The sequence below is a fragment of the Elaeis guineensis genome, chromosome 10 (assembly GCF_000442705.2).
Source record: "Elaeis guineensis isolate ETL-2024a chromosome 10, EG11, whole genome shotgun sequence".
Taxonomy (NCBI): domain Eukaryota; kingdom Viridiplantae; phylum Streptophyta; class Magnoliopsida; order Arecales; family Arecaceae; genus Elaeis; species Elaeis guineensis.
Window position 1 is genome coordinate 33875222 of NC_026002.2, and position 17333 is coordinate 33892554.

General features: G+C 32.2%; 1 pseudogene; it reads right to left on the bottom strand.

The window, feature by feature from the left end:
- Positions 1–15686, bottom strand: part of LOC105037289 (BTB/POZ domain and ankyrin repeat-containing protein NPR5-like) — a 33637-nt pseudogene extending 17951 nt beyond the window's left edge.
- Positions 15687–17333: the final 1647 nt, after the last annotated feature.

Below are 17333 nucleotides of genomic sequence, written 5' to 3' on the forward strand. Positions count from 1 at the left end.
TTTCGAATATTCACTTGCTTGTTTATTCTCTTTATAAAATAATATACAGTCATTTTTGCAGGCATGTATAGGAATATAGTTAAGTACCAATTTTTTCATGTATGTTTTTACTTTAGAATATGATTTTGGAAGTTTCTCTCCATCGGAAAGAGCTGCTTTAATCAATATCAAATTTTGGTTAAATGACTTCTAACTCCATTGGTTCACAATTTTAATACGAAGTAATTTGATCAAAAACTCTAACTTGAAGAATTTTACATAATTTGGATCGAGCAGCTCTCGTGCATCCCTTACAAGCTTTACAAACTATTCAGAAGCTTCTTCTACCTCATTAGTATCGTGTTCATGATTAAAACTGCCTTCAGATGTACTGGTACTCATAGATATATTTGAGCAAACACCTTGATGTAAATCATCTAAAAGTAAACCTATACCATTATGTTCGATGGATTCAGCAGCATCATAATTATCTTTAATATCATCATCATCATGCACAACTTTATTCGGATCACCCTTCCTATGTCATATCTAGCAAGTATACTTCTTGTCCATACCATAATGTAGCAGATGCTCCTCAATAAATGATATATGATGATATACCATATTGACACATCTCTTGTATGGTCACTTTATCCTACCGGCGCTGTCAACCTTATGCAAAGCAAATTCAATAAAATTTTAAATATTTTTTCAATATTCAGGCAAAAAAATATTTCTGACATTCACCTAACTTTTATTGATATCCATCTAATAACAAAGAAAACTGTTAATAACAAAAAAAATACTCCTGACATTCATCCGAACCGGATCTCGATCTGGATCCCGGATTGGATCCCGACCCGAATCCCTGACTGGATCTCAACTCGAATCATTTAAAATGACTAATATAATAAATACAAATACAAGGCCATTAATATCTAATTATTTTATTATTTAAAATAACTTACATAATAAATGCATCCTATCACCAACTAATAGGTAAAGTTACATCCTATCCTATTCAAAAATTATATTAATTTTATAGATTAATTATAGTAATCAAATGATATGCAATAAGGGTTGAAAAAAAATTTGGTAGCATTTTTTTTTAGTTCTTCATACAGACTGAAGATGTATGAGGAGAACTAAAGAAAAATACTATCCAAAATTTTTTCCAAACCCTCAACACATTGTTTGATTACTGTAATTATCTATAGAATTAATTATAATTCTTAAACTATCTAAATTAAATAATTAATTGATCAATATACATAATTTTCTCATCTGTATAAAAATATATAAATATATGGATGTCATAGAATGTATACATTAATCAAAAGATGGGTCTATAATTCTATATAATATAAATTTTATAAAAATAAATATCTAATTAATTAGTTAAATTAACATATAATTATAAAATATAAATTCATCAATAACAACAGTTCATATGCATTAAAAATTTATTAAAGAATTTGGCTAATCCTAGTTAATTTTTTTCCCTCTAAAATTTTTTTCATCTAAAAAATTTAACCAAAAAAATTCTAAATTTTTTCTTCTAAAAAATTTAACCAAAAAAATTTCATAAAAAATTATTTTACAATGAAAAAAAATTTTCATCACTAATATGGATAACTCTGCATTGAAATTTTCAAAAAAAGATAACTCTGTATTGAAATATTTCTACAAAAATTTTGGTAAAATTTTCTCTAAAATATAGATATTTTCCATATTAAATTGTAATAAGTAAAAGTACATAAAATAGCACACAAAACATAACAAGCAAAAGCAATGTGCATTAAACAATAGGAACTAAACAGTAACATAAAAAAGTTTATGCAATAAATTCCACAACAGAGACTAAACTGTAAATAAATGAGGACTGAGATCAAATATTACAATCTATAGGGTCTAAAATGTAAAAATACCATATAACTTAATGAAGCAAATTGGATTCAGATTTTGGATTGAAATCCAAAGTTTGAAACCCATTAAAAGATCTCCTTCCACCCCCCGCAGCGATCATTTGGCCCTAAAAATGGGTCAGGCACCATGGGCTAGCCCATTTGCCCCATGGGCCGGGCCAACCCAACCCATTCAGCCTATGGACCAACCCCTCCTTTCAGTTTCCCCCTCATATTTTTCAAACTTATTTTTTTAAAAATAATATTTTATCATTATTTTAAAAATCTAATTATTTTTATTATAAAAAATAATTTATTTTTAAATATTTTTTATTTTATTTAATATTATTATTTTTTAATATTTATTATTATTATTATTATTAAATTATTAATTTTAAAAAATAATTCTTTTATTTTTTCCCCTTTCTTCCCTTTCCCTCGTATGCCACAACCCATCGAAAACCCCGATCGCTCCGCTCCCGGGCCCCCGACCATCCACCCTTGGCCCGTTGGTTGTCGCATCTTCGACACCGTCCCTGTCCCCCAGCCATCCATGTGACCCCCTACACTAGCCCCTAGTCCCCCAGCCCGCTTCTGCACGACCAACTCCCCTCCCTTCCCCCTCGAGCCCCGACGATCGTCTATGGCAACACAAACCTCCCCCCATCCTCCACCCCCCGGTCACCCACACCCACTGGTGCCCTTCTGCCCCACCTCACTCGTGCTGGGTGTTGGGCCTGCTCCGCTCACCCCCCCGGGTGGCGCCCCTCTGCCCCACCAAGTGGGTCCATGCCTATCACCACCGACCCCCACCCCTATCCCAACCCCGCCAAACAACCCCCTCCCTCTCCTTCCTCCCTATCCGGGCACTCCTCCCCACCCCCTCGCTTTTCCCTTCCCCGCGAGCTTAAAAAAAAAGGGGGTTTACCTTTGAAAGTCAGCAGAGGCAGTGGCGACGGCAACAGGAACCAAGAGAGGTAGGTGATTTTCAAGAGGAGGGGGTTTCGCAGGAACCAAGAGAGATAGAAAGGAGGGGGTTTCGTGGAAACCAAGAAAGGTAGGTGATTTTCAAGAGGAGGTTTCGCGATCTAATTGGATTTTTATTAAATTTTTAGCGACGCAAGGTGATTTCCATCGCTAAAAATTATTATTAGCAATGGATATTTCATTTTCATTGCTAATAATTTCCATCAAAATTTTTTTCTTCTAAAAATTTTTTTCTCTAAAAAAAGTTAATCAAAAAAATTTTATAAAAAATTAATTTGGGACAAAAAATGAAATTTTTATCACTAATAAATGTTATTAGTGATGTAAAATATTTTTCTACCGCTAATAATTTTTTTTAAAAAAATTTTTCTCTCTAAAATTTTTTTGTCTAAAAAAATCTAACAAAAAAATTTTATAAAAAAATATTTTGAGATAAAACAAAATTTTTCGTCGCTAATAATCATTATTAGTGATGAAAAAAATATGTTTCCATTGCTAATAATTCTCGATAAAAAATTTTTTCTCTTTAAAAATTTTTTTCTCTAAAAAATTTAACCAAAAAATTAATGATGAAAAATATTTTTACATTGCAAATACTTCCCATAAAAAAATATCTAAAAATTATTTTCCTTTAAAATAAATTTTATCCAAAAATAAATCATAAATAAATTTTTATTCAATGCACGGAGCATGTCCACATCGTTCGAAGCACATGCATGTGGGCTCGCATGGCATGTGATGGACAGGATTAGATGCACGCCATCTATATTATGATTGCAAATGGAGATGATGAGAACTCCGTTGTGATGCAGAGAATACAGAAATTTCAATAATTTTTGGACAGTTCAATGTGAAGCGGCATGCATGCCATTTGATACAATAAGGGATAAATGCTATTTGATGGCCACGATCTTCAAAGTGCAAATGAGCCAGGTTGACCCGTGACCCAATCCGAATCAATCTAATTAGATCGATCTAAAATTTTTTATCATAAATAATAGGGCATTAGCGATGAAAGTATAGCATCCATCAACGATTCATCCCCCTCGGCTTTTGCTATGCTCAAATCAATATTTTTTTTCGAGTAAGCCTGACGGTCCAAAAACTCTTAAAATTTGGGAGTTGGTACAAAAAGAAAAAGGCAGGAAATGAATGGGATGAGTGGTTTGGATAGTTGCAAGTCTGAGTTTTGTGGTTGGTTAAAGAGAATGTTAGTACAATAGAGGGGTAAAAGTTGGCAAAGAAAGAGAAGCAAGGCAAAAATCGGCAGAAAAAAATTTTCATCATAAATAATCTATCATTTATTTTTTTAATTTTTAATTTTTCATCGATTATTTGTAACAAAAAATGTTGATTGTAAATAAATTAGTATTTATGATGAAAAATATTTTACATCGTAAATATATAATTATTTATCATAAAATATTTTTATCATAAATAATCTATCATTTATTTTTTAAAATTTCTAATTTTTATCGATTATTTACAATGAAAATCTTTCATCGCAAATAAACTGTATTGAGGATGAAAATATATTTTTATCGTAAATATTTTTCTATCATGAATATAGATATTTATGATGAAAATATTTTTATAATAAATAATTCTGTCACAAAAATTTTATTTTCTTGTAAGAGCCCCTCCAACCATCTCTTTCTCTTGCATCTCTCTCCCTCCCATCCTCTTTCTTTCTCTCGCACTCCCTCTCCTGCTCCCTCTCCATGCGCTCTCTCTCTCCCATGCCCTCTCTCTCTCCTGCATCCTCTCTCTTTCTCTCTCCATCTCCCAAGCCCCCTGCATGTGTGTGTTGTGTGAGTGGAAAACGGAGCTAGAAGAAGAAAAACAGAGGAAGAAGAAGTGGAAGAAGAAGAAGAAGAAAAAGAGAAAAATATCTTTCTTTTTCTCTCTCTTCTCTCCCTCTCACGTACGCTCTCTCCTTCCTGCCTTCTTCCTCCCATGCTCCATCTCTCTCTCTCTCCCACTCTCCCTCTCTCTCTCTCTCGTGTGCTCTCTCTCTCTCTCTCTTGCTCATTTCCCCCATTCCCTACTATGTGTGGTGTGGGTGGAACAGAGGAGAAGAAAAAAAAAAAGAGAGGAACGAGGAGAACCGAACTCCTCTCCCTCTTTCTATGTGTGTGCATGCATGGATGTGTGTGTGAGTGGGTGGAAAAGAGAAAAATAAAAAAAAGGAATAAAAAGAAGAAATAGTAAAAAAAATAGAAAATCTCTTTCTCTCTTCCTCTCTCTTTCTTTCTCCTTCTCATTTCTTCCTTCCCTTCCCTTCTCTTCATCCTTGTCACTGCCATGGGTGGTGGTCGCTATCGTGGATGACCTTTGAACAAGTAAGGATATTAATCATTTCTTTTGTATTATTTAGAATATTATCAGTTAAGGATTAAAGTGTAGGTGTTAGAATTCTTAGAATACAGTTAATTTCTATTAAAAAAATAAATATTAGATGGTAGAATTCTTGTATATAGTGGATCCTATTATGAGTTAGTTAGTAGATGATGAATGAATAATGGGTAAATAAAATAGGGAAAAAATTGAGAAGGTGAATGCTTTATATTTAGGGATGGATTGACTCTGCCCAGATTATAAAATTATGAATTTTAATTTTTTATTGAAAAGATAATTTAAGTTGAAATTTTAATAAAAAATTGTTAATTGATGAGTCAACTTGATGGCAAGAGTTGAAAATTTTTGGTAGGGGTTAGCTAAGGAAAATAATTAGTGAAAGAAGAGCTGTTGCTAAAAGAAGAAAATGAAGAAGAGGTTGTTGTATCCTCTCTTCTTTTTTTTTTTTCCCCAAAATGGAGAGATTTTGAGAATTAGGACTTAAGATGATTGATAGAGAGAATTGTTAGAAAGGAGTTCAAACCATTGTTACGGGTTGCTAACCTAATTATAATTGTGGATTATCAGGTTTTAAGAAATTATGATAGACTGATTACTTGTTTGGCCATCAGCATCTTTGAGATAAAGAATAGTTATATTTTATGATTAAGTGATTTGAATTAAGTGGATCCGTATGTCATCTGTTGATACAATTCAAATTATTATAAGTATCCCTGACATATTGTCATGATCAACCTGAACCAAATAAGAATTATCATATTTAGTTAAAATAATATCAATTATTATAGAGATATTCAAATCTAATTATGCATGATATTATTATATATCATCTCTATGACATGATATAAATTATGATTAGTGATATTTACATTCCATTATGATCCATCTGAACCAACAGATAATCATTTTATTTATTTAGAATGATACAGACTATTGTATATGCAATCAAATCTATTGTGCATGAAATTATTGTGTATCATCTCCTTGATATGATGTAAATCACTTAATTGATTTTTGATTTAATTATTCTTGGAACATATATATACAATGACACATTGATTAGTGACTTGAAGCTTATGAGTTGAACTGGATGACTTTACATGCTATGATTAGATTAGATTTAATAAATTATGATTATAGTATGTTAGAATATATGTATTATAATAGTATCAAATTGTATCAAGTTATATTAAAACCGTATAAAAGATGTATCAAAAAAAAAAATTGACTTATATATAGTTATTGATATATGTATTATCTGACTCTCAATCTACAGTGTATGATATTCGGACTTGAGATGTCCATCATCGGACGTAAGCGTAGACTTGAGATGCCCACTACAGGATGGAAGCATGGACCTTTTTGAGATCTCTTGCTATGGAAGATATCGTGGCACTATAGTAAGGACTGAGGGCAAAAAGAAATGGGTACCCATACTTAAGTATAATATTATGGAACTGGATATATATATATATATATATATTAGACTTTTGTACTATATACTGACTTTCATATTATAGCAAAGTTGACATGAGACTGTATCTTAGATATCTTTAATTTCATAACTTTGACCTTGATTAGTTTAATATTGCATACTTATGATGTATTTAAATTATATATCATTATGATTTAGATCTGTTTTATAGATATATTCGTTACTTACGGAGCTATGAATCTCATAAACTTTCACTTGTAATTTTTAGATTCAGAAATTATTTTTGGAGATCAGACCTTGGTGTTTTGAGATTTGTATATAGAGATGAGGTCGGTCTATAAAAGATGGTTATTTTTATGATAGTTATACTTAATGATGTGTAAAACTGATATGGATTACATAAAGTTAAAATTAAAAATTAAGATAGAAAATAGTTAGTTGTTATGTTATTATCACTATCTGGAGTATGCTATTTTGAATATTATATTGAAGTTTATCAAGTTGGAAGCCTTGCTTTCCTATAAGATCACTACTTTGTAGGTATGTGGTGGCTGTTCACATCTTTCAAATTTTATTTTAATTTATATTTTGGTTCGACGGCATGATAGTTGAAGTGGTATCAGAGTCTAGGTTTAGTTTATAGGAATGTATTAGAATCCGATATGCATTGAGTGTAAGTGGGATAATTATTAGACAATAGGATATAAAAAAAAAATTATTGTCTTTGTTATTCTAGGCATAATTATTGATCATACATTCTGATCTATTTAGAATTTTGAAATAAATTTTATGAATGTTGGCAGTATAATGGTAATGATTGCAGCATTAGAAAGTTTTTTTTAGGATCAGAGTGGCGCAGCGAAAGTGTGATGTGCCCATAACCCTCATGCTTGGTATGATTTGAATTATATGATTGAAAAATTTTTATAATTAGTTGAATATCTTGGTATGATTTGAAAAAGACTCATGGTAATACATATATATATATATATATATATATATATATATATATATATATATATTTAAAAGATTGGCAGCTAATCAATATTCTTAATGAACTTAGAAATAAATTTAAGATTTCGAATGGATAAGAAATAACATACCAGTTTAAATTAAAATTTTGCTGTTTATATAATTTCTTGCGTAAGATTAAAATCAGTTTGGAAGGAGCTAAATGTATGCTTACTACAATAATGCTTTGAAAAGAAAAGAAATGATTTTAGCAAAGATTTCAACACATGTAGAAGGATATACAGAATCCAGTGAAATAAATATTGATATAGATTGTTAAAGAAAAATAAGAAAGAACTAATAGGTTCTTGAAAGTTCGATATTAGAAGGAATGTTGAAATTAAAATTAAGATAGTCAAGAGAGAAGGACTATATTGGTATAAGCATTAAGATGATTTTGATGATTTAGATTAATATATGAAAATGATTACCATTTGGTACCCTAATTATAAAACATCTGAAAAATGCCAAGACCAGCAAATATAGGATCCTTATGGGTAGAACAAGAAATTCTAATTCTTGATACTAAATCTTAGATGTTGATATTAAGAGTTAATATGAAGTTTAGCAAAACTAACTATTTATAAGTATATTTGAAAATTTTATATGAGTTCTAATAAGCTTAGAGATTAGAAATGTTAAGACTACGATTCACTATTAAAATTTTAGCCATAGATTAGTATGTGAGCATTGATGATGAAATTTATTAGTAGAGTTTGTAATTAGTTGTATGGGTTTAGTAATAATGAATTCAAAATGTGATTCGAGTTTGAATATATAAATTTTGAAAATAAAATTTATTTAAGAGGGTAAGAATGTGAGGCACGGCCATTTTCATGCTACGTGGGGCACGGGAGGCCGTGGGAAAACCCCCTTCTCTGTCCCTCCCCTGTTTCGTGGAACAGAAGCTAGCCCCCCAACCGCCTATTTCTCCTGCATCTCTCTCCCTCCCATCCTCTTTCTTTCTCACGCACTCTCTCTCTCTCGCTCGCTCGCTCCCTCTCCGCGCGCTCTCTCTCTCTCCCATGCCCTCTCCCCCTCTTCCGCACCCTCTCTCTCTTTCTCTCACCATCTCCCAAGCCCCCTGCATGTGTGTGTTGTGTGAGTGGGGAAACGGAAAAGAAGAAAAACAAAGGAAGAAGAAGAGGAAGAAGAAGAAAAAGAAAGAAAGAAAAATGAGAGAAATCTCTCTTTCTCTATCTCTATCTCTTTCGCTCTCTTCTCTCCCTCTCGCGCATGCTCTCGCCTTCCCGCCTTCTCCCTCCCGTGCTCCATTTCTATCTCTCTCTCCCGCTCTCCCTCTCTCTCGCATGCTCTCTCTCTCTTGCTCATTTCCCCCTCTTCCCCTACCGTGTGTAGTGTGGGTGGAACAGAGGACAAAAAAAAAAAAAAAAAGGAAAGAGGAGAACCGAACCCCTCTCCCTCTTCTTGTGTGTGTGTGTGCGTGCGTGGATGTGTGTCTGAGTGGGTGGAAAAGAGAAACATAAAAGAAAGAAAAAAAAAAAGTAAAAAAAAATGAAAAATCTCCCTCTCTTCCTCTCTCTCTTTCTCCCTCCTCCTCATTTCTTCCTTCCCTTCCCTTCCCTTCTTTTCGTCCTTATCACTGGCATGGGTGGTGGTTGCTACCATGGATGAGCTTTGAATGAGTAAGAATATTAATCATTTTTTTATATTTTTTAGAATATTATCAGTTAAGAGAATTCTTAGAATGTAGTTAATTTTTATTAAAAAATAAATATTAGACGGTAGAATTCTTGTATATAGTGGATTCTTATTATGAGTTAGTTAGTAGATAATAGAATGAATAATGGGTAAAGAAAATAAGAAGAAAATTGAGAAGGGGAATGCTTTATGTTTAGGGGTGGATTGACTCAGTCGAGATCGAAATTATGAATTTAAATTCCTTATTGGAGAGATAATTTAAGCTAAAATTTTTATTAGAAATTGTTAATTGATGAGTCAACTTGACAGTAGGATTTGAAAATTTTGGGAAGGAGTTAGCTAGGGGAAATAATTAGTGGAAGGGGAGCTATTGTGAAAAAAAGGAAATGAAGAAGAGGTGGTTGTATCCTCTCTTCTTTCTTTCTATTCGCCAAAATAGAGAGATTTTGAGAATTGGGACTTAAGGCGGTTGAAAAAGAAAATTGTTAGAAAATAGTTCATACCGTTGTTATGTGTTGCTAAACTAATTATGATTGTGGATTATCAGGTTCTAACAAATCATGATAGAGTAGTTAATTATTTAGCTGTCGACATCTTTGAGATAAGTAACCATTACATTTTATGATTAAGTGATCTGAATTAAGTGGATTTTTATGTCATCTGTTGATACAATTTGAATTATTGTAAATATCCCTGATATGTTGTGATGATCAACCTAAATCAAATAAGAATTATCATATTCAGTTAAAATAATATCAATTATTATGGAGACATTCAGATCTGATTATGCATGATATTATTATATATCATCTTTATAACACGATACAAATTATGATAAGTGATATTTACATTTCATCATTATCCATCTGAATCAAATAATAATTATTTTATTCATTTAAAATAATACAGACTATTGTATATGCAATCAGATCTGATTGTACATGAAATTACTTGTATCATCTCCTTGACATGATGTGAATCACTTAATTAATTTTTGATTTAATTATTCTTGAAACATATATATACTATGATACCTAGATTAGTGAATTGGAGCTTATGAGTTGAACTGAATGACTTTACATGCTATGATTAGATTAGACTTAATAAATTATGATTATAGCATGTTAGAATACATGTATCATAGCAGTATCAAGTTGTATCAAGTTAGATTGAAGCCATATAAATGACGTATCGAAAGGAGAAGAAATTTTTGACTTATATATAGTTATTGATATATATATCATCTGATTCTCAGCCTATGTGTATGATGTCCGAACTTGAGATGTCCATCATGAGGCGTAATAGTGGATTTGATATGCCCCCTATGGGGCATAAGCATGGATCTTTTTGAGATCATTTGCTATGAGAGGTATCATGGTACCATAGTAAGGGCTAAAGGCAAAAAAAAAGTGAGTACCACTACTATAATAAGAGGCTATGGTAGCTCCTGGAACTGCTGCCGTAGAATCTATGGCAGCGGTTATCACTAAACCTGCCATATGTTTGATCTATAGCAGTGGTTATAAATAATCAATGCCATAACTTTGATCTTGATCAGATTAATATTGCATTCTTATGATGCATATAAACTATATATCATTATGATTTAGATCTATTTTATAGATGTATCTGTTACTTACTGAGCCATGAAGTTCATAAATTTTTATCTATGATTTTTAGATTTAGGAATCATTTTTGAGGATCAGACCTTGGCATTTTGGGATTATGTATAGAGATGAAGCCGGTCTGTAAAAGATGGTTATTTTTGGGATAGTTATATTTAATATTGTATAAAACTGATATGGATTACTATAAAGTTAAAATTAAAAATTAAGATAAAAAATAGTTAGTTGTTCTATTATTACCACTATCTGAAGTATGCTATTGTGGCATGATAGGACTTGAGGCGGAGCTCTTCAATCATGGCGACGATTTCAATTTGGTGATGCTTGCCGAGGACTTCCCATAGGAGGCCCGAATTGGCGATGAGGTGGGAGCAGGTGGTCCAAAGCTGGTGCATGTTCTGGTTGTGTGAGGCTATGAGGACCTTCATCACATCCTTGATGGATGCTTTCTCCATTATGCTCTTAAATTGCTTCTACACTCAAAGATCAATGAAGAGAACCAAAAACAATAGATTTGTAGTTATGGTGGTGAGAGGAAGAATCCTAGGTTTTTACATTATCATGCCTCCGATCTAGAATATAAATTAAAATATAATTTAGGGATGTGAACAGCTACCACATATCTATAGAATACTATTCCTATAGGCATGCAAGGCTCCCAACCTGATAAAATTTTAATATCATATCCAAAATGGCATACTCCAAGCAGTGATAATAATAGAACAACTAACCATTTTCTATCTCGATTTTAACTTTAACTTTATAGTAATTCATATAAGTTTATACAACATCATTAAGCCCAACTATTTCAAAAAAAATCATCTTTTATAGACCGACCTCATCTGTATACACAAATGCCAAAATGTCAAGGTTTGATCCCAAAAATAGTCTTTGAATCTAAAAATCATAAGAGCTTCATAGCTCAGTAAGTAACAGATATATCTATAAAACAGATCTAAATCATAGTGATATATAATTCAAATACATCATAAGAATGCAATATCAATTTGATCAAGATCAAAGTTATGAAATTAAAGATATCCGAGATACCGTTAGCTTTGCTATAATATGAAAATCAGTATATAGTACAAAAGTTATATATATATATATATATATATATATATAGTTTCATAATATTATACTTGATGTCATCTCATCAATCAAATCAAAAGCTTCCTCCTCAATTTTTCGATTAATGGTACTTCCTGCAACAAGATCAATCATAGAATGATTAGTAGGAGATAAACCATTATAAAAAATTTGTACCTGAAACCAAACAGATAATTGATGATATGGACATCTCCTTAGCACTCCTTAAAATGCTTCCAAGCCTCATACAGTGACTCCATCTCTATCTGCATAAAAGAAGTAATATCATTATGCATCTTTGCAGTCTTGAAAGATAGAAAGTACTTAGCTAAGAATTTTTGAGCTAGAGCATCCTATGTGGTGATAGAACCAGTAGAAAGAGAATGAAGCCAACTTTTAGCTTTGTCACGTAAAGAAAAAAAAATAACCTCAATCTAATAGCATCATTCGACACCCCATTAATTTTAAAAGTATCATAAAATTTAAAAAAATTTAAAATATAGACATTTCAATCATCTTGAATATGTCTACTAAATTAGACAGTAGCTTGAATCATCTGGATTATCGGCAGCTTTATCTCGAAGTTGTTTGCTCGCACGGACGGTCTCCTAATGCTCGAAGCTGCGTCGGCTACCGATGGTGTGATATAATCATTCAACGAATGATGTACTACTTGGATAGCTTCTTGCCATTCCTCAGCTACTATATCTAATCCCGGATCTTCAGTTGCCATATTTCTTTCTTGAGCGCAATTTAATCTTCAAATTATCCTCTCTATTTCTGGATCAAATGGCACCATGTCACTATATCCAACACGGGTCATGCACTGAACACACATGCAAATAAAATAAAAATCAAAAAGGATGTGATTGTTAGGGTTGAAATCAAGAGCAGATAAACACAAGATAATCAGTTCACCAACTCAATCAATACAATATTCAAATAATCATGCAAACTAGATCAATTTTTGTTTCATGTGATGGTGGAGTTTTCTAAAAAATTCACTACCCTTTGGTCCAGGTGTAGCAAAACTATCACTACTTGTTAACTACCCTTTGGTCCAGGCATAATTTAAATAAGCAATGATGCATTAATTTCTATGAAACCCTCTAATTAAAACATGCTACATCCAAAGCGTACTAAAGTTACAGCATGCATAGGAACCTTAATTTAATTCAAACACAAGGTATACAAATCAAGAAGCATTAACATAGAAGTACTTGATCCGTATCATCTATGCCCATTAGATCAATTAGAAGATGACCAATAATCTAAAAGTATTAAAAATAGATTTGCATATATACTCATGAACAAAAATTAAATCTAGAATCCAATCATATTAAATATTGTATCAAAAGAGTGGTTACATCTTAGTTTTAGCAAAAAAAATTTAGTTCACGATGAAAAGAACAAAAACAGCAAATAAAATAGAGATTATTATAAATTAAAGATAATATGGCTGCTTGTTGCTGAATCTACTTCAATTCCTGCTCTTGGCATGAAGATGATTGGTAGAAGATGGCTGGTTGTGAAAAGGAGAAGAAAAGAAAAGAGAAGAGAAAGTGAGGCTTTTTTCCTTGTAAGTGGGGTTGGTGTGAGAGTTTTGGGACTTCCCGGTGAGAGATCTTTATTTAAGGGTTGAGTAGTAAGCTTCTCTCATATTTGTTTGATTTTCTTTTTCATAGTGAAGTTTGCATGCCCCATGGAGATAGGCTTGAGGTCAATCTACGTTATCTTGATTTGTTTATGATATATTTTCTCTCTCTTTCTTCTTTCTTCCTCCCCTAACAAGTGGTATCAGAGCACAACAAATTGGTATTATCATTTTTTGATTGGATTGACCTCAAATGTGTTTTCTTTTGCCTCATGCTTCCTTAGAAGATTACTTCTATTTCCCTTGATCTTTTCTTTGGGATGAGCCTCTTTCTTTTCCTTCTTGCTCCATACTTGTAGATTTTTTTTTTCTCTTGTAGTAAGCTTGGATTGAAATGTTTGCTCAAAATGTTGAATTGAAAATGTATTCATTTTTTATTCATGTGGATCAAGTGACCCCATTGATTTATACAAGATGAGAATAGATAAATCTTTTGATTCTTCGATTGTAGCAACAATATAATCAAATTTAGCATGCAAGCTTCTTAGAATTTTCTCAATAATCTTCTTATATTGAATAGTATTACTATAGCTTCTAATTTGTTTAATAGTTCTAACAATTCTAAGAAAAAAATTTTGATTGTTTTATGATCTTTCGTTGGTAAATTATCAAAATCTCTCTATGAGGATTAAAGCATAATAGATCGAGATAACTTTGTCAGAGCCTTAAAACTCTTTTTTAGAATTTTTTATGCATCTTTAGGTTTATTTGCACCCATAATTTTAGAAAAGATAGTTTTGCTTACCTCATGTTGAATGAGAAGTAAATCTCATGCATCTTTTTTTTGGTTCTCTTCATACCCTCTTTGTTTTGCTTGACTCCATACTACAAATGCTTCTTCATTTGATGGTTCTTTATAGTCACCTTCAACTAAGTCCCACAAAGTTTGAGAGATGAAGTCCTTATTTAAATGCTCCAAAAATCTTAGCTTTCACTATCGAAGACTAGCACTAGGCTAGGTTATATGTAGTTGATGGTAGTATTGTTTGTACTTGCACAAGGCCTTCTTGCCATAATAGAATTGAGTTGACAAGTAGATCTTAGTTAGATGATATGAGATGGAGTTTGGAGGCTTTAGATGACAACTAGAGAGAAAAGAGAACCTTGCTATGATATCAATTTTGTTGGGTGCAAGAAATATAGGGAACAAGATGAAAGAAAGAATTTTTTAGTGGAAAGTATGGGGATTTTCATTCATGCATAACATATAGAGTCATACAAGAGGCCCTTAATGGCTTGTCCATACTAAGACTCCAATCCATCTATTTATAGATATAAAAGATGACTCTTAGGCCCCCACTCATGAATGATGCAAAATTGGATTTTTGATCTCCATATGACTCTTAGTTTATATAAAAATAATTTTTTGATCTAACTCTTAGTTTACTTACCCTCTATTTGGATACGAAGGATAGATTGAAAAAAGAATGGATAGAGGAGGAAGGATGAATGAGCAAGAGGATAGATGGATTTGCCATCCATTTTCTTATATGTTTGATAAAACATAAAAAGATGGATAGAAGGAGGAATGAAAGAAAGGATGATATTTGTATGACATTTTTACCAAACTATCATTTCATTAAAAATATTATTATTATTCTTATTGATTTATAATACTTATTTATACTAATAAAATATAATAATTTATAATCTTTATGATTTATAATTATATAAATATTTGATTTGATTTTAATTTAATTTAATAAATATCTGATTAGCAGCAGGAATGCCTCGGAACCCATTGAATTCAGCAGGATCACCGTACCAGTTTTCACCCCCACTCTTCCCGAGGCCGGCTCGAAGGGGGAGTAAGAGCTAAGCAGGTCCTGGTGGTGGTGAGGGTCGAGCAGGTTAAGCCCTGGTGGGCTGTCGGGGCCATAGAAGAGGCGGCGGAAGAAATGGTTGTGTGCGGCAAGGACGCAGGTGCATGTGGATGAGGTGGCTGTCAAAGTTGAATGCGACGTCGCTGAAGGCTTGGCCATTGATGAGGAGATTGAGGTAGTCCACAGGGAGATTTGAGGGACTCCAACTGTTAATTATGAGCTAGCTATAGATCGTTTCAGGAGGAATGGATGAGAGTTGGGAGATATAAAGAGACAGGACCAAGAGAAATCTGAGGAGGGAGGGGAGACATAGAGGAGTGAGAGTTCTTTCTCTCTCATGACCCCATTTCTTTCTACTGCACTGGTACATTCACCACCAGCTGTGACTACTTGAGTCTTGTGGGATGGCGAACTCTTTTTTTTCTTTTCTTTTCTTTTCTTTTCTTTTTTCTTTCTTTCTTTCTTCTTTTGTCTCCAGGAAAGGAAAGAGGGGAGAGTAAATTGGGGGGACATAGGGGACAATAGGATGCTTAAATCAGAGGGAAAGTGACACTGACCGAGCGGGTGCCACTATGGAAGAAGGCGTCATGTGTGTGCCGGAGAGAGAAAGCAAAAATTTGGAGATCAGAGGGTATAATTTATATATGGAAATTGTTTAAATCTATTGATGATTTACGACATTTTTTCTACAAATAACATTAATTTTATGCAAGTGTCAAATAATTGGATGGTGTTTGAGTTGGAGGGTTAAAAAGAAAAGAAAATGAGTTAGTCTCGGGCGGGAAGAACCAAGTTAACCACATCAATATTATTATTATTATTTTTTCCATGCAGGCCATTTATTATATGTTGGTGTATTTGATCATTAAATTAGGAGTCTTATATACGTGACATTACTAATATTTTCTTATTGTACGGTAAGAAAATATATAAGCATATCAAATCAAAGAACACTTTAATAACAAATTAGAAATAAAAGCAAAAAGATAGTAATTAATATGGAAACTAATAATAACTAAGGACTGGTTTCGTTTTACGGAAAAATGGGGGGGGGGGGGGGGTGTGGGATTGTGGTATGGTTAATAAAAAGTAGAAATTTTTTTTTTTATTTAGTTGGAGTTTTTGAAAAAAAAAATTGAAAAAAATATTTTTATGAGAATACAATTCCCATGATTTATGTGAAAGAAAAACCCATGTAGAACATGGGTTTTTGAAATTTCCATTGGATGGGAAGTGAAGGAACTTTTCCTGAAAATACCTTTTTAAAAGCCATCTATAGATCTACAACTGAAATAAATATTCATTTCATCACGACACCTAAAACCCTTCTCCATTACGATCTATGGCCAAAAATATCTTTAATCATCATAATTTTTTGTTTACAAACTACGATACTGTATATAATAGTATAAGATTTTTTTTGTATTAAAAATATAATAAATATTTATATAATTTTTTTAGAAAAATAGATACTCAATCAAATATAAGTCATTTTTTCATGATCAGTCAAACATACCAAAATTACTTTTTCAAACATCATATTCTCAGAAATCAACTTTTCAAGAATAACATTTCAAGGAAGAAAAAAATTATTTTGATGAACCAAACGAGTCCTAATTCTATAATACTGGTGTCCATTCATAGTAACATGCAATAAGAAAGGGCTAGAGATGCAAATCTAATTAGCAGGAAGATACAACATAGATGATGTAGAAGAAATGATATATACTACCAAAATATGCTATAAAAAAAAATTTCATGAATTTGTAAGTAGTGACAGTACACATGTAATGCGAAATTACTTCC